The 25850-nt window shown below is 36.4% G+C and overlaps 1 long non-coding RNA gene across 1 annotated transcript; it reads right to left on the bottom strand.

The window, feature by feature from the left end:
- Positions 1-88: 88 nt before the first annotated feature.
- LOC309630441 lies at positions 89-25278 on the bottom strand. Its single transcript, XR_014245672.1, has 3 exons — positions 13894-25278; positions 1613-13589; positions 89-1288 (listed from the first exon to the last, which is right to left on the bottom strand). It is a non-coding gene; the product is annotated as an uncharacterized lncRNA (long non-coding RNA).
- Between the last annotated feature and the right edge of the window lie 572 nt (positions 25279-25850).

Here is a 25850-nt window from a genome sequence, read left to right as displayed (position 1 = left end):
TTTATACATGGAATAAACAGTGTCTTTTCTAAGGCAATAATTTGTATTCCATACTCCCAAGATTACTTTGCTAGATGTAATGCATGGTAAACCTGGTCATGGGAAGAATGTTCTTAACAGTGAGCACTTAGAAAATGCGCATGATTACAAAGTGATTAAATCCTGGAACAGATTACCATTTAAGAACATTTTTCTTATCTAAACTTTATTGAACTTAAAAACATTTTATCAGAGCAGCTATAATTTACATTTGATAAAGGGATAAGTTTCAAGGACCTTATTTTTTTGAAACTTCTTTTTGGAGAAAATAATATTTTAATAATGCTGTTTTATTCCTTTTGTGGGGAAGAGAGTATAGATTTCACAGAAGTATCAATTTATACATAAGCATAAAAGATTATATGCTGTATTTCTTTCAATTTTTCTAATATTTTATGTAAAGCCAGGGATGCTATAAGAGTCCGATGTACAAATAATTTCTTGAAAATGTCTAGAATAGTAGTACTTCTATATTTCTTTTTATGTACCAGACATTTTAACTCATTTAATCCTTACAAAAACTATGAAGGTTATTATTCCCAGTTTACAGAAGGGGAAATGGAGACACAAAATGGGTAATACCTTGCCCAAGGTCATAAGGTTAGTAAGTGGTAGAGTTGGAATTCAAACCTAGGCGTCTGGCATCTGTTTGGCTTTTAAAGAACACTACATTTTTTTTTTTTTTTAGGATTATAGATTTATACCTTATAAGGGATGTATTAGGTTCTCCTTAGCCCAAGTCCCACATAAACTTTGGGTACTCCCTTTTGACTATAGTGCTGTTTATTATAGCTTTCCTGAACTGATTTTGTAATTTGTTTTATTATTAAAATAAAAATTCCAAGTTACCTCTGCTTTTGTACAATTTTTATGACAGGTTTTTTTTTTTTTTTTGGTATGTATTTCTGTATGCTTGTTTTATACTGAATGATGCTCTTTTAATAATACCATAAAGTTCATTTCATAGAACAAGTACCTTCTGTACTCAGTATATAAAATCTAGACTTTTTTCTTCGAGTTTTTTGGATATAAAGATATTACAAAACATGGGCTCTGATATTTTAATCATTACAACTGGCTGTATTATCTTAATATGAGAAACATTGGCAGACAATGGTGGTTTATTCCAAGATGAGATATTTACTCTTATTTAAGACTTACTGACTATGGATCACTTTGATAGAGGTCTTGTTTTTCTCTAGTGTTGAGTGAATCACCATCAAAACAGAATGCCTTAAAAAGTAGAGGGCTTCCCTGGTGGCGCAGTGGTTGAGAATCTGCCTGCCAATGCAGGGGACACGGGTTTGAGCCCTGGTCTGGGAAGATCCCACATGCCACGGAGCAACTGGGCCCGTGAGCCACAATTACTGAGCCTGCGCATCTGGAGCCTGTGCTCCGCAACAAGAGAGGCCGCGATGGTGAGAGGCCCGCGCACCGCGATGAAGAGTGGTCCCCACTTGCCGCAACTAGAGAAGGCCCTCGCACAGAAACGAAGACTCAACACAGTCATAAATAAATAAATAAATAAATAAATAAATAAAAGAACGTGAATTTCTAAAAAAAAAGTAGAAACCTTGACATTCAGTTATGGTTATTTAATACCTGCTTTTATCTTTTAAATTTGGGTCCATCAAGCCAAGTCACAGTAGCTAAAAATTACCACTGAAAAGCTAGTTTGCTGACCAAAGAGTTAAAGGTTTTCCTGCCAAAACACTTAGGTGTGTATTGAATTTTAAAGTAAGTAGTATGGGCTTCCCTGGTGGCGCAGCGGTTGAGAATCTGCCTGCTAATGCAGGGGACACGAGTTCGAGCCCTGGTCTGAGAAGATCCCACATGCCGTGGAGCAACTGGGCCCGTGAGCCACAACTGCTGAGCCTGCGCGTCTGGAGCCTGTGCCCCACAACGGGAGGGGCCGCGATAGTGAGAGGCCCGCGCACCGCGATGAAGAGTGGCCCCCGCTTGCCGCAACTAGAGAAAGCCCTCGCACGAAATGAAGACCCAACACAGCTAAAAATAAATAAATAAATAGAGTAGGTATTAAAGTAAGTAGCATGATTCCTTATTTAAATTAAAATTTAAGTCATAAGTAGTGAGAAAATTTAAATCAAGATAGGTATAGCCTACCCTGTCATTTGATGACTTCTGAATGGTGTACGTTGTTGGGTTTAAAATAACTACAGTCATCCAGGACCTCCCACAAATATCAAAATCTTTGGATGCTTAAGTCCCTCATATAAAATGGTACAGTATTTGCAATAACCTATACACATTCTCCCATATACTTTATTATTATTATTTTTAATTATTATTAATTAATTAATTTATTTATTATTTTATGGCTGTGTTGGGTCTTCCTTTCTGTGCGAGGGCTTTCTATAGTTGTGGCAGGCGGGGGCCACTCTTCATCGTGGTGCATGGGCCTCTCACTATCACGGCCTCTCTTGTTGCAGAGCACAGACTCCAGATGTGCAGGCTCAGTAATTGTGGCTCACAGGCCCAGTTGCTCCGCGGCATGTGGGATCTTCCCAGACCAGGGCTCGAACCCGTGTGCCCTGCATTGGCAGGCAGATTCTCAACCACTGCGCCACCAGGGAAGCCCCTCTCTGTCTGGTTTTGGTATCAGGGTGATGGTGGCCTCGTAGAATGAGTTAGGGAGTGTTCCTTCCTCTGCAATTTTTTGGAAGAGTTTGGGAAGGATGGGTGTTAGCGCTTCTCTAAATGTTTGATAGAATTCACCTGTGAAGCCATCTGGTCCTGGACTTTTGTTTGTTGGAAGATTTTAAATCACAGTTTCAGTTTCATTACGTGTGATTGGTCTGTTCATATTTTCTGTTTCTTCCTGGGTCAGTCTTGGAAGGTTATACCTTTCTAAGAATTTGTCCATTTCTTCCAGGTTGTCCATTTTATTGGCATAGAGTTGCTTGTAGTAGTCTCTTAGGATGCTTTGTATTTCTGCGGTGTCCATTGTTACTCCTCCTTTTTCTTTTCTAATTTTATTCATTTGAGTCCTCTCCCTCGTTTTCTTGATGAGTCTGGCTAATGGTTTATCAATTTTGTTTATCTTCTCAAAGAACCAGCTTTTAGTTTTATTGATCCTTGCTATTGTTTTCTTTGTTTTTATTTCATTTATTTCTGCTCTGATCTTCATGATTTCTTTCCTTCTACTAACCTTGGGTTTTGTTTGTTTTTCTTTCTCTAATTCCTTTAGGTGTAAGGTTAGATTGTTTGAGATTTTTCTTGTTTCTTGAGGTAGGATTGTATTGCTATAAACTTTCCTCATAGAACTGCTTTTGCTGCATCCCATAGGTTTTGGATTGTCATGTTTCATTGTCATTTGTCTCTAGGTATTTTTTGATTTCCTCTTTGATTTCTTCAGTGATCTCTGGGTTATTTAGTAACGTAGTTTAGCCTCCATGTGTTTGTGTTTTTTACGTTTTTTTCCCTGTAATTGATTTCTAATCTCATAGCATTGTGGTAGGAAAAGATGCTTGATACGTTCAATTTTCTTAAATTTACTCGAGGCTTGATTTGTGACCCAAGATGTGATCTATCCTGGAGAATGTTCCGTGTGCCCTTGAGAAGAAAGTGTAATCTGCTGTTTTTGAATGCAATGTCCTGTAAATATCAATTAAATCTATCTGGTCTATTGTGTCATTTAAAGCGTGTGTTTCCTTATTAATTTTCTGTCTGGATGATCTGTCCATTGGTGTAAGTGAGGTGTTAAAGTCCCCCACTATTATTGTGTTACTGTCAATTTCCTCTTTTAGAGCTGTTAGCAGTTGCCTTATGTATTGAGGTGCTCCTATGCTGGGTGCATATATATTTATAATTGTTATACCTTCTTCTTGGATTGATCCCTTGATCATTATGTAGTGTCCTTCCTTGTCTCTTGTAACATTATTTTAAAGTCTATTTTATCTGTTATGAGTATTGCTACTCCAGCTTTCTTTTGATTTCCATTTGCATGGAATATCTTTCTCCATCCCCTCAGTTTCAGTCTTTATGTGTCCCTAGGTCTGAAGTGGGTCTCTTGTAAACAGCATATATATGGGTCTTGTTTTTGTATCCATTCAGCGAGCCTGTGTCTTTTGGTTGGAGCATTTAATCCATTCACGTATAAGGTACTTATCAATATGTATATTCCTGTTACCATTTTCTTAATTGTTTTGTGTTTGTTTTTGTAGGTCCTTTTCTTCTTTTGTGTTTACCACTTAGAGAAGTTCCTTTAGCATTTGTTGTAGAGCTGGTTTGGTGGTGGTGAATTCTCTTAGCTTTTGCTTGTCTGTAAAGCTTTTGATTTCTCTGTCGAATCTAAATGAGATCCTTGCTGGGTAGAGTAATCTTGGCTCTAGGTTCTTCCCTTTCATCACTTTAAATATATTGTGCCACTCCCTTCTGGCTTGCAGAGTTTCTGCTGAGAAATCAGCTGTTAACCTTATGGGAGTTCCCTTGTATGTTATTTGTCATTTTCCCTTATTGCTTTTAATAATTTTTCTTTGTCTTTAATTTTTATCAATTTGATTACTATGTGTCTCAGCATGTTTCTCCTTGGGTTTATCCTGTCTGGGACTCTGTAATTCCTGGACTTGGTGGCTATTTTTTTTTTTTAAAACTATGATTGATTGATTGATTGATTGATTGATTGATTTATGGCTGTGTTGGGTCTTCGTTTCTGTGCGAGGGCTTTCTCTAGTTGCGGCAAGCGGGGGCCACTCTTCATCGCTGTACACGGGCCTCTCACAATCGTGGCCTCTCTTGTTGCGGAGCACAGGTTCCAGACACGCAGGCTCAGTAGTTGTGGCTCACGGGCCTAGTTGCTCCGCGGCATGTGGGATCTTCCCCGCCCAGGGCTCAAACCCATGTCCCCTGCATTAGCAGGCAGATTCTCAACCACTGTGCCACCAGGGAAACCCTTGGTGGCTATTTACTTCCCCAAGTTAGGGAAGTTTTCGACTATAATCTCTTCATATATTTTCTCAGGTCCTTTCCCTCTCCTTCTGGGACCCTTATAATGTGAATGTTCATGCTTTAACATTATCCCAGAGGTCTCTTAGGCTGTCTTCATTTATTTTCATTCTTTATTCTGTTCTGCAGCAGTGAATTCCACCATTCTGTCTTTCAGGTCACTTATCCGTTCTTCTGCCTCAGTTATTCTGCTATTGGTTCCTTCTAGTGTAGTTTTCATTTCAGGTATTGTATTGTTCATCTCTGTTCTTTAATTCTTCTGGGTGTTTGTTCTTTAATTCTTCTAGGTCTTTGTTAAACATTTCTTGCATCTTCTCGATCTTTGCCTCCATTATTTTTTCTGAGGTCTTGGATCATCTCACTCTCATTATTCTGAATTGTTTTTCTGGAAGGTTGCCTATCTCCACTTCATTTAGTTGTTTTTCTGGGGTTTTATCTTGTTCCTTCATCTGGTACATAGTCCTCTGCCTTTTCATTTTGTCTTTCTGTGAATGTGGTTTTTGTTCCACAGGCTGCAGGACTGTAGTTCTTCTTACTTCTGCTGTCTGCCCTCTGGTGGATGAGGCTATCTAAGACGCTCTGCAAGCTTCCTGATGGAAGGGACTGGTGGTGGGTAGAGCTGGGTGTTGCTTTGGTGGGCAGAGCTCAGTAAAACTTTAATCAGCTTGTCTGATGAGGGGTAGAGCTGAGTTCCCTCCCTGTTGGTTGTTTGGCCTGAGGCTACCCAGCACTGGAGCCTACAGGCCTTTTGGTGGGGCTAATGGCTGACTCTGGGAGTGCTTATACCAAGGAGTACTTCCCAGAATTTCTGCTGCTAGTATCCTTGTCCCCATGGTGAGCACAGCCATCCCCCGCCTCTGCAGGAGACCCTCCAACCCTAGCAGGTAGGTCTGGTTCAGTCTCCTATGGGGTCATTGCTCCTTCCCCCTGGGTCCTGTTGCACACACTTACCTTGTGTGTGCCCTCCAAGAGTGGAGTCTCTGTTTCCCCCAGACCTGTCAAAGTCCTGCAATCAAATCCCGCTAGCCTTCAAAATCTGATTCTCTGGGAATTCCTCCTCCTATCGCCGGACCCCCAGGTTGGGAAACCTAACGTGGGGCTCAGAACCTTTACTCCAGAGGGTGGACTTCTGTGGTATAAGTGTTCTACAGTTTGTGAGTCACCCACCCAGCGGTTATGGGATTTGATTTTATTGTGATTGCCCCTTCCTACTGTCTCACTGAGGCTTCTCCTTTGTCTTTGGATGTGGGGTATTTTTTTGGTGAGTTTCAGTGTCTTCCTGTCTATGATTGTTCAGCAGTTAGTTGTGATTCCAGTGCTCTCACAAGAGGGAGTGAGCACACGTCCTTCTACTCCGCCATCTGCTTTTTACTCTTGAGGCAAGAAATGCTCATTAAGAATTTTAAGTGCTGACTATTTAAAGCATTTTTATTATGGAAAATTTCAAACATACAAAAAGAAGAGAAAATAAAAAGAACTCCCATGTACTTATGAACCACTACCTCACTTCAATAGTTACCAACTCAGGGCGGTCTGTACCCCCATTCTTTTTTATATGCTTTATTTACTTTATAATATATGTTGCCCAAAAGTTCATGTAAGTCTGCTTGTGAAGATGTAATATATAAACATGTTCTTAAGAATATTTTGTTGTTATGTAGATCATATCCACACCTAGGTTAAAAAATAGAACATTACTGGTATCTTAAAACCTCTGTTTGACACTATTTTCATCTAATCCCAACTCCTTGCTCTACCTCTGGAGGTTGCTGCTATCCTGAATTTTGTGTTAATCATTCCCATGATTTAATTTTTTACTTTGATATTTCTATAAATGGAATCATACTATATGCATTCTGCTGTGTTTTTCTTCTTTCACACAATATCACGTTTAAAAATTTCATTTTGTTACACCTAGCAGTGGTTAATTACATAGTATTCTTTTATATGCATATACAACACTTTATTTCTCTGTTCTGTTGTCAGTGAGCAGTTTGGCTGTGTACGGAATTTTGCTGTTATAAAAATTGCTGCTTATGAACAATTCTGTACATATGTCCTGATATAAATGTGTAAGAATTTTTCCAGGGTATATACTTAGGAGTGTAATTGCTGGGTTGTCAGGTATGTGTCTTTCACTAGGTAATTCCAAATTGTTTTCCTAAATGTCTGTGCCAGTTTACACACTTACACTTATCTACCACTTTGCAGACATTTGGAATTACTGGACAATTTTTTTTTTCCATTTGGGCTTTAGTTAGTATTTTCCAGATTACCAATGAGCTGAGTACATATTTATATTTATTGGCCATTTTCTTCTTCCTTTTTTTTTTTCTTTTTTTTGAAATGACTCTTTCTAGTGGCTTTGCCTATTTTTCTCTTGGGTTGTTTGCCTATTCTTATGATTTATGGGGGTCCTATTTGTATTATAGATATTAATGCCTACTTGGTTATAAGGGTTACAAATGTCTCCTAGCTTGTTGTTTGTCTTTTCACTCCCTTTATGGTGTATTCCAATGTACAGAAGTTCTCAATTTTTATATAGTCAGTGATGATCAATCTTTTCCTTCATGATTTGAGATTTTTGTGCCTAGGTTATACAGAACATCCTTCCCAATCATTATGTATAAGTCAGGCTTCAGTCTTACGGTCCTCTCATTCATGGGACTCCAAAATAAGGCCTTACTTTTTTTCCATGGGAAGTGACTCCTAAAGCCTTGTGGCTAGTTTACTTTCTGTATTTTAATCAGTCCAGTGGACACAGTCTTGTGAACCAGTATGGTTATGGTAGATCTCAGTGTCATAGAGCAGGTAACTGGAAACTATACCCATTGTATGATGTGAAGCAAAATATTTCCATGTATTTATTTTAGTGTTCCCCTTGTAAGTTCTTGCCTACTTTATCAACTGAGTGGAGACCTTAACTGATATGTTAAAGGTAATACCACAAAGAACACTTTATGAAATTCCTAAGCACGTTCAGTTTACTTTTTGTTGAAATTTGTGGAGAAAGACAATGGGAAACTGACAGCAGATACGTTGAGAAAGGTATAATTTTCAACTGCATAGCACTCCTATATAAAACTTAAGGAAAAGAAAAAAGTCAAGTTCTTCAAGAACTGGTTAGCTTGAAGAATTGTTCTACAAAAAACTAAACTCTGCCTACCTGGCTTCTGTGTTCTATACAGAGTTTTTTGGAGATAATTTATGATGACTCTATTATATCGGTCTATTCCATGTATGGCTATCCTACTTTGCATCAAAATCAAGTTCTCTTAATTACTATAGTTTATATCAAATTTTGATATGTGATAGTGCAAATCCCCCATTTTATTCTTTATCTTCATAAATTGAAGTTGGACCTTTGACCTTCAATGTCAGTTTTAGGATCAACTTTTAAAATTCCATCAAAAACAAGAAGAATTTTGATTGGGTTTACATTGAATCTCTGGATCATTTTGGGAAGAATCACTACGTTTACAAAATTGAGTCTTTATATTCATGAATGTGTCATGCTTCCACATATCTCTTTAATGTCCTTCAATAAGGTTTTTCTCCATAGAGGTTTTGAACATCTTTTGTTGATTTTGTTTCTATTTTTTCACTCTATTTTTAGCCATTATAAATAATTAAAAATTTAAGTTGTTGATATAAAAAATGTTCATGACTTTTGTGTGAAATCTATCCAGTAATCTTGTTGAATGTTTTTATTCTAATGATCTTTCTAAGGATCCTTTTTGGTTTCCTATAGATAAAATAATATAATTCTCCAATTGCGGCAAGTGGGGGCCACTCTTCATCGCGGTGCGCAGGCCTCTCACTGTCGCGGCCTCTCTTGTTGTGGAGCACAGGCTCCAGACGCGCAGGCTCAGTAGTTGTGGCTCACGGGCCTAGTTGCTCCGCGGCATGTGGGACCTTCCCAGACCAGGGCTCGAACCCATGTCCCCTGCATTGGCAGGCAGATTCTCAACCACTGCGCCACCAGGGAAGCCCCAGTTTTGTTTTGTTTTTTTTTTTAATTAATTAATTAATTAATTTTTGGCTGTGTTGGGTCTTCGTTTCTGTGCGAGGGCTTTCTCTAGTTGTGACCAGCGGGGGCCACTCTTCATCACGGTGCGCGGGCCTCTCACTTTCGCGGCCTCTCTTGTTGTGGAGCACAGGCTCCAGACGCGCAGGCTCAGTAGTTGTGGCTCACGGGCCTAGTTGCTCCGCGGCATGTGGGATCTTCCCAGCCCAGGGCTTGAACCTGTGTCCCCTGCATTGGCAGGCAGATTCTCAACCACTGCACCACCAGGGAAGCCCCAGTTTTGTTTCTTTTAAACTTTCATTTCTTTTACTTGTCATATTGCGGTAACTAGCACCTCTACGTTAATGTTAAATAAAAATGGAAGATCCTTTTCTTGTAGATTAATTAGATGGGAATTGACAGTTTAAGAATATTGAGTTTCTGCTCTTAAAACATGGTAAATATCTCCATTCATTTAGATTTTCTTTTGACTACTTCTTGAAAGTTTTATATTGTGCTGCATATAAACTGATTTTTTGCCCCTTGTTACAAGTTATATTTTCCTGCTTCTTTGCATACCTGGTAACTCTTGATGTCAGATATTGTTAATTTTGTCTTTTGGGGGGCTGGATATTTTTGTATTCCTATGAATATTCTTGAGCTTTGTTCTGGGATGCAGTTTTCTGTTGAATTTGGGTGTCTTTCTCTAATGGAATTGGTTTTCTTTATATGTTTGCCAATTCTTCATTGTCTACTTGTCTTTCTTTGTTTTTGAGAATTGCGACATTTCTTTGTGGGTACTAGTTATATTACCTTGTCTGGTTCTTCTCATTTTCCATGATGTGCTTCTAAATAGAGTTTGGTGGCAGTTGGTGAGTGTGTTGTTCCTCATTCTTGGGATTAGTTGTTACTTGTGTGCTTCACTGTCTCTCTAATCTCAGATGCTCACCACATCATTCTGAGAGCAAATACTATATTGCTGTTGAGCACCTCTTTCTTAGCCAAAGCGGGAGATGGAGGAGAGCCCCATTAGCCAAGCTGCTCTGAATTAATTTTCCTAATTAATCACTTGAATACATAAAATCCCTTCCTGCAATTTGTATAAGGTGGTACCTACCAGCGGAGTTACCTTGGACTGTTGCCATTTTTTTTTGATAACCTTCTGCTTCTACCTGGAGCTTTGCTTTCCTCCAAACTTATTTCTGTGTAAATCTTATGCCATCTGCATTATTTTTTAAAGCAGAATTTCTTCAGAATTTCTGCCCCTCTGGTAGCCCTTTTTGTTTGTTTGTTTTCCACTGTTGCTATAGATATATTCTTTTAAAATACTTATCTTTTCTGACAGTTTATGGGCTATAGGGTAGAATATTGTGGACACATGTTCAGTGGTTACATGTTTCATTATATGAAGGTGTACCATAAGTAGTTTATCACCCTCATTAATAAGAGATTTAGGTGGTTTACAGTGTACATAAGTTATATTGTAATAAACATTCTTGAACATATATCTTAAAATATGTAAATATTTCTGAAAGGTAAATTTATAATGGAAATTTTTTGTGAAAGCATGTATGTTTCTTGCTTTTGATAAATTTTAAAAGTATACGTTGTCAAATTATCCTTCTAAAAAAGTGTATTTACGTTTGTTCAAACCCAAAGAATGTATAATACCAAGAATGAACTGCAAACAGTGGACTTTGAGTGACTATGATGTGTCATTGTGGGTTCATTAGTGGTAACAATTGTACCACTCTGGTGAGGGATGTTGATAATGGTGGAGAAGCTCTGCATACTTGGGGGCAGGGAATATATGGGAAATCTCTGTACTTTCCCTTCAATTTTGCTGTGAACCTAAAATTGCTCTAAAAAATAAAGTCTTAATTTTTAAAAGTGTATTTATTTAGTAAAGACTTATAGTAGTTGCGGATGTGAGTCATTATTCTAAGCTCTTTACAGATATTAAATAATGTGTTCTTCACAATAACCCTATGATGTAATATTATCCCCATTTTAGAGATGAGAAAACTAAGGGGGCACAGAGAGATTAAGAAATTTGTTCATGGTCATATAGCTAAATTATATCAGTTTACATCACACAAAACTGTGTTTCACCATGAAACATTTAAATATTTGCCAATCTAAGTGAAAAGTAGTATTTCATTACTCTTTGATTTTATATTTCTATATAAGTGAGATTAAACATATTTTCATATCTTTATTAGTTATTTGTAATGTCTGATTTTGTTCATTGTCAATTAGATTGTTTCTTTTCCTTATTGATTTACATGTGATCTTTGTATCATGCATAAATTAACCCATTGTTTTCATAGGTATTGTGGATCTTTGTCCTCAGCTTGCCATTTGCTTTTGACTTCATTTTTTCCAGAAGTAAGTTAAATTTTTTTAAATGTATTGTCATATATTCTTTTTTATTATGGCTTTCTGATTTGTATGCTTATTTTGGTCTAACTGGAAGTTATCTTGAGGCAAGAATTGAGAGAGTTAAGGATTTGGCTTTATTATTTGTATGTTCATTTATTTACCTATTCATACAAATGGCTAGCCAGTTGTTCCAACACCATTTTATGAATTCGCTGATTAGAAATGCCATACTTATCATACTAAATTCCAATTTGAAATTTTGTCCAGAAATGTTACACTAACTTTTGTTATTATGGTAAATTATAGTATTTCTTGTTACATGGGTTTTCAGTTTTCAAATCATTAAAATGCAGTAGGTTGTAATTAATAGTGAAATAGCATCAGGCATAACTTAATTACTCAGAATGAAGCAGAATGTATTCTAGGATATTATAATGCTTCAGGTTATTTTTATGAAAATCAGTTATAATTAGAATGAAGAATTTTAGTGCCAATTGATTACATATATTGCTAGAATGCTAGATACATCTGTATATATCATAATTATTAATCTTTATAAAGTCCTAAAACATAGCTTATTTGATTTGCTCACATTCTATTTAAACACTAAAGGTATAAGGTATTCATTTTATCCTCACCTGCCTACTTGATGAGATTGTATTGGAGGAAAAAATATTGATTCTAATTTGAAAAACAATGTTTCTCCCTCCTGATTCCTAACTTCCTCCATTAGTGAGAGATAGTAAAAGGCTATACCTTAAAAAACAATCATACCCTTTGTATTTACTAAGTATTTTGAAAACTTTACCAAATTATAAATATTACCTAATATCTTAGGTGATGGACTGTTAATTTATACTGAGTATTAGATCAATGTCCTAAGTTTGGTGTGTTAGATATTATTCAGTATGTTTGTGGGTTTCACACCCAAATATTTAATATGTGAACTTTCAGTGATTATTGAGCTGAAACTGGGGAGGGGAGAGCATACTTAAATCTCTCTGCGCCCACATAACATGTATTTTGTTAATGTTGAACATGTAATTATTTCATTTTGGTTTAATCATACATTCAAAAGAAATACCATTTATAGACACAAAGTTGTTTCTGGGGGATTAGCTCCTTATTGTTTTTCATTGCCTAGGTTTTAAAACTAAACAAAAGTTATTTTAAAAATAATGTATAAAAGACTATAATATAGCTTAGACCAGAAAAATGACTAATTTTATGGTATTTTAATCAGAAATGTTGGCTTACCGAGTTTAATACAATGTACTTTCATCAGTGTAATGTTTCACTCCTATAAAACCAGAGAGCATTAAAAATAAAACAGTAAGGATATTGCTATTTTTAGCTTTTTATTGTAAATATTTAGTTTGAATTCCCAGTTCTCTTTACTTTTTTCTGTTGGAATAAGCAAGGTATGTACTTAAGGATATCATTGAGAATTTGTATCACAAACAGGGAAACTGAAAGACAAGAAGAAAGTGCATGAGGAAAAACATACGAGAGTCTCATTATTGACCATACATGGAGTTTCAAAATGAAAAGACAAAGCTAATTAATTAAATTGTCAATTGAATTTTTTAAAATGTCTAGGCTTTTAAATAGGAAAGACCTTTCTCCTACTAGCTAGTTGTTTATTATGATAGTTGATTATTTATTTACTTATTTATGTATTTATTTGGCTGCATTGGGTCTTCATTGCTGCGTGTGGGCTTTCTCTAGTTGCGGTGAGCAGGGGCTACTCTTCGTTGCGGTGAGCGGGCTTCTCATTGCAGTGGCTTCTCTTGTTGAAGAGCGCGGGCTCTAGGCGTGCGGGCTTCAGTAGTTGCGGTGCACAAGCTGTAGGGCACGCAGGCTTCAGTAGTTGTGGCTCGGGGGATCTAGATCACAGGCTCAGTAGTTGCGGCACACGGGCTTAGTTGCTCTGCGGCATGTGGGATCTTCCCAGACCGGGGATCGAATCCCTGTCCCCTGCATTGGCAGGCGGATTCTTAACCACTGTGCCACCAGGGAAGTCCCTGATTTTTTAAATAGACTGGAAAGTTAGTTAACAGTCTATGATATGTTCCTGCATATAAGGCTATAATTGTGTAAACAAGAATTTAACACATTCATATGGGGTAGATCTACTGTATCATTTATTGGCAGTCATTTGACTATGTGATGTTAAAAGTTTTTTCCAGGGGCTTCCCTGGTGGTGCAGTGGTTGGGAGTCTGCCTGCCGATGCAGGGGACGCGGGTTCGAGCTCTGGTCTGGGAAGATCCCACATGCCGCGGAGCAACTAGGCCTGTGAGCCACAATTGCTGAGCCTGCGCGTCTGGAGCCTGTGCTCCGCATCAGGAGAGGCCGCGATGGTAGAGGCCCGCGCACCGCGATGAAGAGTGGCCCCCGCTCGCCACAACTGGAGAAAAGCCCTCGCACAGAAACGAAGACCCAACACAGCCATAAATAAATAAATAAATTTAAAAAAAAAAAGTTTTTTCCAACTAAAAACAGTATCAGGTTAGGCATCCATTATCTGTTCCCTTGGAGAATTTAGAAGTGCTGAATTTCTCATTAGCACAAGAAGCATTATTTTGGCAAGTTCTTGAATACCCATGTAGTCTTTGTCCCTTGGTATCAATCATATTCTTCATCACTAGATTAATACTCTTGAGAGTTAAGTTCTAATCAAATTTCATTTTTACATCCCCCAAAGTGCTTATATTCATTCATTCAGTAAACACCTTTAATTTGCCAGGGACTGTGCAAGGTTAAGCAGTCAGGATGAAGATCTGCTATTTTCCTGTCCCTTATCTCCAGAAACTTACTAACTTGTTGAGCATATGGCAGGTGCTCAACAAATAGTTACCGAGTAAATTTAGGTCATGGATAATCCCCTAATATTTGGAAATTAAACAAAACACTTCAAAACAACCCATGGTCAAGGAAGAAATCACAAAGGATATTAGAAAATGTTTTGAATTTAGGAATAATGAAAATATATCCAAGCTCATGTGATTTAATTTAAGCAGTGCCTAGAGGGAAAATTATAGCTGTACATGCTTATATTAGAAAAGGAAAAAAGTTTACAATCAATTATCTCAGCTTCCATCTCTAGAATCCAGAAAAAGAGGAGCAATTAACCCCTAATAAGTACTATGAAGGAAATAACAAAGAAAGAAAATCAATAAAATAGGAAATGGACAAACAATAGAGAAAATAAACCCCAAATGACATAGAAAACAGAGACAAAATAGAGACAATCAATAAAACCCTAGATAATTCAAAGGGGAGAATAGATAGGTTTTTAGATAAATGATTCTGGAACAACTCAATATCATATGGAGAAAAAAACCCAATATTACCTCAAGAATACATAAGAATTAACTCAAAATGTATTATAGATCTAAATGTAAAAGTTAAAACTCTAAAACTTCTAGAAGAAAACACTGGGAAAAAAATCTTTGTGTCCTTGGGTAGGCAAAGGTTTTATAGATAGGACACAGAAAGCACTTATGAAAAAAAAATATTGAAAAATTGGACTTCATTTAGACTTCTGCTCTTCCAAAGACACTTTATAAAATGAAAAGGCTTGCCACAGATGGAGAAAATATTTTTTAATAATATATCTGATAAAAGTCTTGTTATCCAGAACGGATAAATAACTCTTAGAACTTAATAAAAAGACAACCCAGGTTAAAAAGTGAGCAAAAGACATAACACAGACATTATACAAAAGAGAAGATATAAATGGCCAATAAATACATGAAAACAAGCTTAATGTCATTAGCCATCAGGTAAAAGTAAATCAAACCACAAGATATCATTACACACCTATTAAAATAGCTAAAATTGGAAAGTTTGATATTACCACGTGTTGGTTGACAAAGATGTGGAAAAATTGGAATTCTCACACACTGATAGTGGGAGTATAAATTGGTAAAAGCATTTTGGAAAACTGTGTTTCTTAAATATGCATTTACTGTATGATTGAGCAAATCCACTTCTAAGTATTTGCCCTAGAGGAATGAAACCACGTCCATATAAAGATTTGTACCTGAATGTTCATAGCAGTTGAATTCATAATAGCCTGGAATTTGGAAAAAAAAACCCAACAAATTCCATCCACAGATGAATAGATAAATTATGGTTTATTCAAACAATGGAATACTACTCATAATAAAAGGGACAGACTACTATGACTTACAGCACCCTGGATGAATCTCAGAACCATTACGTAGGCGGAAGGTAAGAGGCCAGAAGTGAAAATACATACTCTATGTATAGATATATGAAATTCTAGAATAGGGAAAGTTAACCTATAGTGACAGCAGATCAATGGTTGCCGGGGGTGAGGTATTTTGGTTTTGGGGGGGTTGTTTTTGTTTTTGCTTGAATACAGAGGGGCACAAGGGAGCTTTTGGGGGGAATGAAAAAATTCTATATTTTGATTTTGATGTTGTATATAAGTTGTATACATTTGTCAAAACTCATCAAACTGCATTTTATTCTATGCAAATTGTACCTCAATAAAGTTGATATAAAGTTGATATAAAGTTATGAATTAGATGACACTCTGTTCTCTGAAACTTATATGATATAGGGATTGTCATTCTTAAAGGTTATTGGATTTGGGGGAGGAATAGATTTTTGACTACCAATTCAATTTATATTATTTGTCTTTAATTTATTTAGATTTTATATTTTAATTTAAAGAGCAAATCAGTGATGAATCAATAGTCTAGAATTTCAATTTAAGGTACTTTTCTTCACTTCTTATTAAGCGTTATGAGATGTTTGGTTACTGAGGGAAGAGGGTTCTTGTTTCATTCTGTTTCTTTCTCCATTTATTTCAAATCGTGGCTAAAACTATTCTTAAGAGTTATTCTGAGATCTAGGCTGGGTTACATTCCCCTCTTCTGTGTTTCCATATCACTTACAACGTGCAGTTTTCAAGAGATCTTGATACCATGCCAGGCACTGCTTGTTTAGATAGGGCAGAGGTAAAATATTTCTGAACTGAAGAAATTGATGCTTAGATAATTTGTGATTCTTGAAAAATCTCTGGATATATTTAGCCACATATCTTGATCCAGGTTACTTTCTTAGTTTTTTTTTCCCTTGGTTGTTATTATTTATATCTTTCCATTTAGCTAGGGATCATAAACTCAGTTTGGAAGTCAGAATGAGTGAGATGGACAGGATATTAAGACAATAGAGAATGGTGGAGGCTGCGCAAAACTGGAGAACGCATCCCTCTGCCTAAGGCATTTAAATAGTATAAAGAAATTAAAACAACTTGCCTGCCAAGCAAATATGTCTTTAGGCCACGTTCAACTGGTTGACACCATTTTGAATCCATTGACTTGTGACTTAAAATATATAGTATCATTTAAAGAAGTTTCTCAATTAAGAGGCAAGGAATATCCTGGGAAGCTTTTCAAACAATACATATTCCCCTTACCATCTGCCTAATTGAGGACGACTGGTATACTACCTTGGTATCCAGTGCTAAATAATCATAATCAAGTTGATGGCACCATGTGGCTTTAGTTACTGGCCATTACTAACAGTTTTCTTTTTGCCAGCAGAGAATGTTAATTTTGCTGTGGGTTTTAGCAAAACTACATTTGTGCACAATTGCATTATTAGAGAAATGACAAGAGATAACCATATGTAGCTCTCAAATGACCCATATTACAATGTCGAGTACTTGGGCAAGAATTCTACTTTCTCATGTATTATTCATTTATCCATTTATTCATCCATTCAATAAATATTTAAATGTATGCAAAAATGAGTTAGTGGTTTCTTTTCTCTGAAGATACTTAAAACTTAGTGTTGGGTGGGAGAATATCTAGCACTGGTATTCAAATGGTGAATGTCACTGAGATGGGCTTAATGAAGCCTCAGGATCAGCTGGACTGCTAGCAAATGCTTCATTTCCTGTGGCTTTCTTTCCTCACAAGCTGAGCAGAGCTTCAACAGTTCTCACAACAATTATCACCCACTTGTTCTGTAGGTCTCCAGTTTTTTGCATTAGTCAGGTTGAAGGATTCATGGTATTAATCAGGACTGAAGTTGTTATTTATCACCTGCTGGGTGAGAAATAATAATTTTGGCACTAGTGGGGCAGCAGGCCAGAGGTACCAAATTAAGTAAAACATCTAAACACTAGCAAGGATCATTTCTCTGATTAATGAATTGTTAGGAAGAAAAAGTGCTACTCATTATCTGGTCTTACCAATACAAAGTGGGGCATGTAAGAAAAAAAAAGTACCAGCTTGCTCAGACCAATTTTTCTGTTTATTTCATTCCTTCCTTTTCTTGCTCTTTCTCCATTCTCCCTCGCTTTTTCTCTTTTTTTACTATGAACAGACTTGTGTAGCCAGTCACATTATTTTTTGCTTTTTGCTACCAAATAACACAAATGGACAAATACTTTATGTTTTAATAGTACATTAGGAAATATTTCTGGCTTTCAAAGCAATGATTTTTGTGACCATTAAGAAATTAAACTAAGTTCAAAAGAGGTTAGGTAAATAGCCTCTTAAATGTTGAATTATCTCCTCAAACATGTATAAATTAAAGACTTTACTATAAACAGTCAATGTATTTTACTTTTTCTACTTTGAAATAAATACCATTTCTGAAGGGCTTATTTTAGAAAGGGTAAATTTTCATTTCTGTTCGTTAGGTTTATTTATTTATTTTTTCACAATTCCAAATAAGAAAAACTCATTTTTACTCTGACTTCTAGAGTAATCTTTACCTTTCATTAATGCCATCTAAGAGCTTCCACTTCCAGTCATTATGGGAGTAACAGGGACTGGATTTATTTTCCTGCCTTAAACAGCTAAAGAAACCAGACAAAATAGATGAAACAATAGTTTTCAGACACGAAACAATAGTCAGTTCAGGACAGTGATCCTTGCATGAAAGGGAAACACAGGGTGAGCCTTCACTTACCCCCGCTTCTGCCTAGAAAGCATCTCCACACCACAGCAAAGGAGAGAGGAACCCAAACAGAGCTCAGTAGATTCCCTGAGTTGAGAAGACAAGAGTTGAGAGTTCACGAAGGCCAAGGTGGTTAGAATTCACAAAGCAGAGTACTGGAGATAAGCCAACTGCACAGAGAGAGAACTCTGGAGAGCTGTAGAGGGTTCCACTTCTAGTGTTCAACTGGGTGTTGATCATCACAAGGGTATGAAGAAACTACCAAGACTCAGGAAAAAAACTATTGGAAAAGAACAAGCAGAACAATATTTAGAGCTCATGGAGGGCTGCAAAGAACTTGTGGTCCCACCAGTTCGGATTGGAAAGATTACCTGGTAAACATGGGGATCAAATGGAGTCCTCAGAAGGGCATTGCCTCAGAAGGGGATTAGGGCCAAATTAGACTTAGACTGAAGGCTGTCTGGACCTGCCTACTATAGCTTCAAAGCAAGTCTCAAGAGAACTGAATTCCAAATAACTAACTGCATCCCAGAACAAAACCTTAACATAAATATCTCCAGCACTCAATAATGTAAAATTCACATCTGGCCTGCAAGAAAAAATTACCAGGCATGCAAAGAAACATGAGGAGAAAAATTAGTCAGTAGAAATAGACCCAGAAATGACAGAGGTGACAGAATTAGTACATAAGGATGTTACAACAACTGTTATACGCCCTATGTACAAGAAGGTAGATGAGAGAATGTTATGTAAAATAAGTGTTATTCTAGGTAGACAATTGATGTTAGAGCTTTGAAAGTGTGCTAAGGACTGAATCAATGCAAATAAGCCAGGATTAATATGATTGACTTTTCAGAAGATGCATTTTAGTAAGTAGAGAAAGCCTTGAAAAATTTGTCATTTATATTTTCAAACAATAGGAAAATTATCCTGAATGGCAAATTGAAATGCTGAACTTTATTATATTTATGCTTGTGTTAAAATTATCCTAAAATGATTAAAAATATACAAAGGAATAAACAAAATGTAGGTTTATGTTCTTTTCATTTGGTATGCCATCAAAGCTTTACAATATATTTAATAATTACCACTGATTAATGACACATTTCTCCTAGTGAAGTTGTTTCAAGTGGTTTTCTAATAAGAGTCAGTGAACACCATCTCTGTGTAAACCTAATCAGAAAATAATGTGTCAGATGAAAACTTGCTTTCTAAAAGAGACCAAGAAAAAGGTTACTTTATTTTAAACTCCTCATTTAATGATGATTAATAATATAGTATTTAAAATAAAATTTAAAAGAATATATCAAATTAGATTGAAAGTATCTAAGAGAGGGTAGTCAGGATATCTGTATATGGAATCCTATTATAATGCCAGAATGGAAATTCCAAGTGTAAAAACCATCTGCTAACAAAACTCAATCAAAATGAATTCAATTCAATTAAACATATTTGTTGAACATTTTAATATTGCATTTGTTAGGTTCTGAAGGAGGTACAAAGATAGACATAGCTCCTGCTGTCAAAAAGATTATAATCTATATGGGTAGATCAGACAAAGATGTGTGAAAAGTTAAATGAGAGTACAAAAAAGCAACAATTTAAGAAGGGACATGGTAATACATAGTTAAGTATTCAAGAAATGACACTGAGTTTAAACATGTGAAAAATTATAGACATTTAATAGAATGGTTGTGGAAAGATTCATGGAGAAGGTCAGCTAAATTACATTTTTTAATGTAGGTAGGTAGATTTTGAATAGGGGAAAACTTTTATTAGAAGGTCACAGCATGAGTAAAAAGGGCCCAGCAAGTTCCTGGACAGTAGGTAAATCAATGTGGTTGGATCAGAAGGTTTCTGTAGGATAGCCATGAAAGATGAAGTTATAAATGTAAATTTGTACTAGATTACAAAATGCTTTGAATGCACCTCAGAAATTTTGACATTTAGGCAATGTGCAGTCATCCTACACAGAATGGTATAATGGAAATTGCTCCAGGCTTGGAGTCAAAAAGACATGAGTTGGACCCTTGGCTCCAGTTGGTAGCTATGTACATGGTTTCAGGCAAGTCACTCCCCTTCCAAGTTTTAGCTTCCTGGTCTACAAAATGGAAATGTGAATACCTTTTCCGCCAACCTCACAGGCTTGTTGTGACGATCAAACAAATTAATTAATGTGAAAGTGCTTTGTGGATTTTGAAGCATTCCACAAATCCAAAGTGTTATTGTTATTGGAGAGAAGAATAAGATATGATTAAATTGGCTGTTGAGCAAGCTTGATCAGGAAGGGAGGTGTTGGATGCTTCCTGCAGCTAGGAGGCAAAAATGAAAGGCCGTTTCATTACTTTAAATTGAGGTAAGAGACCTGGATTAGGAAGGTCACCAAGTAAAAGGAAATAGAGGGCAGATCTGAGAAAAGTGTGGAAGGAAAAGCTTACAGGGCTGATAGCTAATCAGATGTGGAGAAAGAAAAAGTAGTGTCAAAGGTTTTGAGCCTCAATAGCAGAAAAAGTATAGTTTCTAGAAAAGCAGTCTCATGAGTGGTTGACAGTTTGGAGGCCAGTTTAGGCATGTTACTCTGGACATCCAAATGGAAATATCCAGTAGGCAGTTTACAAAGATGTTAGTTTTCACAATTCGAATTTAATGAATCTCCCAAAGAATCTTTTGTACATAGAGAAAATTTTAATAAGCGTTTCCTTGGTATTTTTAGGGTGTAGGAGAACAAAAAGCCTGGGGATGGGGGAGGGGTAAACCGGGTATAATTTGGCTCTGCCAACCTTGACAATGCTCATTTAAAAACATGCAAATTAAACTTGTCAGGATAAACTCCTGAGGGGCTGCTGGCCACATCTTAAAAAGTCCCCAAATGTAAATTCACAAAATCCATCATGCTTGTTTTTCCATAATTTTATTATTAACATATGTATGTTTCCATTTTCTTCCCTCTTGTCATTAATTGAAAGAATTACAGGTAATCGGAAGTGACAAATATTGACGGAAATTCTGTTAACTGCCTGTTATTTTCAGTTGATAGTGTTCAATTTCTGGAAATCATATCATACTGAGTCACTACGAAGATGGCCTTGACGGCTTCTATTTCATTACTTCCATAAGCATAACTGGTCCTAAGTGGGATGTTTCATTTTGCTAAGTACATAGATTTTTGTTTTACAAATTAAAACAAAAATCAAACAAAAATTTTGAGGGATTATTTTCTTAAATTAAAATTAGGTACTTTTGGTCGAAGTTTCAATGTCCACGTTTGAAAACTTTTTTATATCCAAATCTGATAAATGGTGGAGGACAAGAACTAAATATCAGGTCTGATTTTAGTGCCCCTCCCCCTCGCCGCTGCCCACCCACCACTGAAAGAGGGAGGTTGGGGAGATATTTTATGTCCACGTGAATTTTACAGGAAAATAAATCCATTTGTTTCTGATGAACTTACATTTCACTCATCAAGATGTGTGGTTTTGTAAAAGCTATTTGATGTCTAAACGGATCCCTTTGGGACAATCTTTAAACTTCTTAGTTCTCCTCTGCGGTTCCCTCTCCCTCCCTGGTAAAAACAGAGGAAAATGCTGCATTCTGCCTTGAATCGAGTGTCTGGATTCTGCAGAGCTCTTAAAAGAAAAGATATCTTAATAGTTGAGAAATTATGTTTTACGATCTCACTCTTAGCGTGTGTCTGTGTGTGTGAGAGAGCCTGCAGGGATGGCAATTCCCTGTACTTCCTGTCTGTAGCAATGGCAAATCCCTAAAACTAATCACACCTTCTGGTTGTAGGTGTAGCCAGTTCGGTTTACCACCGGTGATTTCAAGTATACATTACACCGCGTTCTCTTCCAAAGGAACAAAACAAAGGCCATTTCCGAGGCATTTGACACAGTAGTTAACCAGGGGATAGCAAGAGTGCCCTTTGCTTTCCCCTTTATCAAAATATATTCATTCCAGTTTTAAAATCGCTGTTTTCGAGTCCTAAATCCCTACCCACACTAATTTCTGCGGGTCAGGCTTTGACCCTGATTGGAACAAAATCCGGAGTCGGATATTCACACCAGAGCGCCTCCGCCCCGCGCGTGTCAGAAGCCATATTGCGGCCAATGCCTCACGTACCTTGGAGCGCAGCTTGTGGAACTGATGAGGTGAGAGCGCGGCGCAGCGGCGCGGGTCCGGTAATCACAGGACTGAGGAAACACATACATCATCTGCCACACAGGTTGGCATTTCAAGTAAAAAACCTTCACACTGTGTAAAATGTTGGACAAATGATGGCCACGTGCCTGTTTGTCTGGGTGCAGATGGCTCTGCGTTCTCAGAGAGGAGAGAGCTGAGCTCGGCTTTTTTTGCAGACAGTTTAATATTGGTGACACAGTTTACGTCCTCTGCAAAAACAATAATGGAGGGGAAGGTGACATAAATTATTTGCAAATCGTTTGACATATGCAGGGCATTGTCCTTGCAATAATCACCATCAGTCTGTCAGTTTAAGATATGAACCGTGCCACTGCCATTTTATATCACTGTGTTAAGCTTTCACATGTTGTAATTTTACAGATTTGTTCTTTGGAGAACCACGGCAACACAAATCAAATTGGATTATGTTTAGTCATGGACTGTATCGTGCTTAGATAAAAATAAAAACGCGCATTGTATGGGATAGGGATCTTGAGGCAGTCTTCCATTCCATATCTAGGTGAGGTTGTAGTTAAATAAACTTTTCCATCCACACCATTACTCAACTTTACTTCACTTTTCAAATTGACGAGGCTATTTTTTAGAATATTGACTTCTGTTTCTCACTATAAAGATATATAGAATGTGTATAAGATGAAAATGGCTCATCATAAGGATTTTTCTTATGTTTTCTAATAAATTTAAGAAGTTAATATGCAAATGTTCAATGATACCTCATAGTCACCTTTAATTTTATATATGGTATTATTGGATTTCTTTTTCAACCCAAGAAAATGACTGTAAATGGTGATTAAAATGAGACAGCATTGTCCCTGTTTCTACCAAATGAATGTAATACCATATGGCACTTTTTACTATTGAGTTCTTGATGCCAATTGATATTGAAAACTGTGTTTTTCAGTGTAAACATTCACAGCAAATGTTATAAACACTCCTGAGTCATTGCTCTATTGCATGTATTTGGATCACTGATAAATGAACTTTAGAGACAGTTTCTCAATTTCCCAGAGTTTCCAAGAAAACTATAAATTCTAATCTATAGGAAATTATAAATTCTAAAACAGGGCATTCAGAAATTGAGTACAAAAATTTCTAAAGAGACATATGATTTGTTTTCATTTGGAAAAGTTACTTCCATTCAGTTATATCAGCAGAGCTGCATCTGCCCTCTCATTATATAACCTTTAAAACAAAGATTTATTACATTTCCATCTTTGAAATAACATTTTTTCTCATTGAAGGTAGCCATTATCACTATGCTATTTTATATTTGTACTGATAAGTACAGTGAGGCAAGCATTTATAAATGAATTGTTTTAATCTCTCTTAAATGATGCACTTAAATGTTACATCAGGGAATTTGACATTAAGGTTTAGATGATTTCAGGAATTCTTTATTGTAACATTAAATTAAAATATTCTTTAGCATTCAGGATAGATTTAAATAAATAAATAATTAGACGTGATGAAGGTGCTGATAATAGCAAATATTTTACTCATAGGACCAAAGTGTAAAGGTGGCAATTGTCTTCCAACAAACTTAACTAGTCTATTTATTTTGAAAGTCATTGCCGTTATGCTGATGTATGACCTCTATGTCTAATCTCTATTGAACCTACTCAACAGAATGTCCCATAAGCACCTAAAAAAAAATACAGTCCTTTCTAAACTACTGTTCCTCCAGTATTTTCCCCATTTTGGTTAATATCAATATTTATTCAGTTGTTCCTTCATCTCTGTTCTCCTACAACTTTCATGCTAATTTCTGTTATAAAACATTTGTATATGTTATAGTTTTACTTATTTATCTCTTCAGGAAGACCGTTAGGTCTTCGAGACCTTGAAAGGCACGCAGATACTTGGTAAATATTTGTTGACTCGAACTGAATCAGCTTTGGCTCCTCTCTCTTCCTCGCTGCAATATTAAGTACTGTCAATTGTTCTTATGAATGGTCTCTAGAATTCACCCATCATCTTCATTCCACTGCTTTGTTCCTGGTTTCAGATCCTCACTGTTCTCTTATTTTTTGCTAACTATTCCCTCCAGACTGAGGTGACCCCTTTCTGTCTCTGCTCTAGCAGGGAACTTCCTGCTCCAGGGACCTCGTGGCCTGAATTAAATAATTGATTAATTAATCAAACAGGACTTATCAGATATTATCTGATTGTTAACTTTTTGCATTGATTGAGTTTTGGAACTAATTCTTTACATTTTATTATAGCTTTCACCAAGTCTGATCTCTCCTGTATGTGACATCTATTTTTAGCTCACATGTCCAGTTCTTGATTTCCCTTTTTCTTTCAACTGTTAACATTTGGCACTTAAAAAATCTTTTTTATTATGACAAATTTTAAACATACAAAAATCTAGAGAGACTAATGTAATAAACTCCCTGTACCCATTGCCCAGCTTCTACAGTAATGAACTCATGGAGAGTCTTGTTTCATCTATACCTCTCTTCCCATTTTTTCTGTGAGTCATTGTGTTGAATCAGATCCTAGATGATATATATCATCTTTAAACATAGTATATATTTCTAAATGATAAGGGCTCTCTTGAAACCTTATTAAGTACCATTATAATACTTAGCAAAATTGACAATTATACCTGACTATCATCTAACATGCAGTCAATGTTCATATTCCTTTGTTGTCTCATAATGGTATTTTGAAAATTATGTTTGTTTGAATAAAGATCTAAATAAAGTCCACACATTGCTGTCAGGTTGATGCGTCACTTACTCTTGATTAAGCTATAGAGAACTCCTCCATCTCTTTATTTTTTCTTGGCATTTAGTTGTGGCAAAAACTAGGTATTTGTCCTGTAGCCTTTTCTGCAGTCTGAATTTGCTGATGGCATCTTCTTTCCCTTTATTTACCAGTTTCCAAATGAATGAATTTGTTCCCTAATGCTCTTCAATGACCAATGAGTGTATTTGTTGTTGTTGTTTTAGAATCATTATGAACAAATGGATTTTTAAAAGTTTGTTTGTTTAATCCACGCATTTATCATCTTTATTGATGCTCAGATGGTCCCATCTTTGGCCAGTGGGAGGTTTTTCAGCTTGACCTCTGAGTCCTTTTGACTGGGGTAGTATTTGGCAGCTTCCTTGGTTTTTATTGTGGTCTATTTATACATTTTCTTTCTCAGACCTGGGATCAGCTATATCTCTTAAAAACTCTGGTTCTTTTTGGTGGTTAGTGGTATTTACTGATACTCATTGCTCCTGGGGCTGATCATCATTTTAGGCATTTTCAGTGAACAGAACTAGGAACTATATAAGTATATTCATATATGTAAATGATACACAA

Source organism: Balaenoptera borealis (genome assembly GCF_965194805.1).
Source record: "Balaenoptera borealis genome assembly, chromosome: 6".
NCBI classification, from domain to species: Eukaryota; Metazoa; Chordata; class Mammalia; order Artiodactyla; family Balaenopteridae; genus Balaenoptera; species Balaenoptera borealis.
This window is presented reverse-complemented; position numbering and strand designations above follow the sequence as displayed.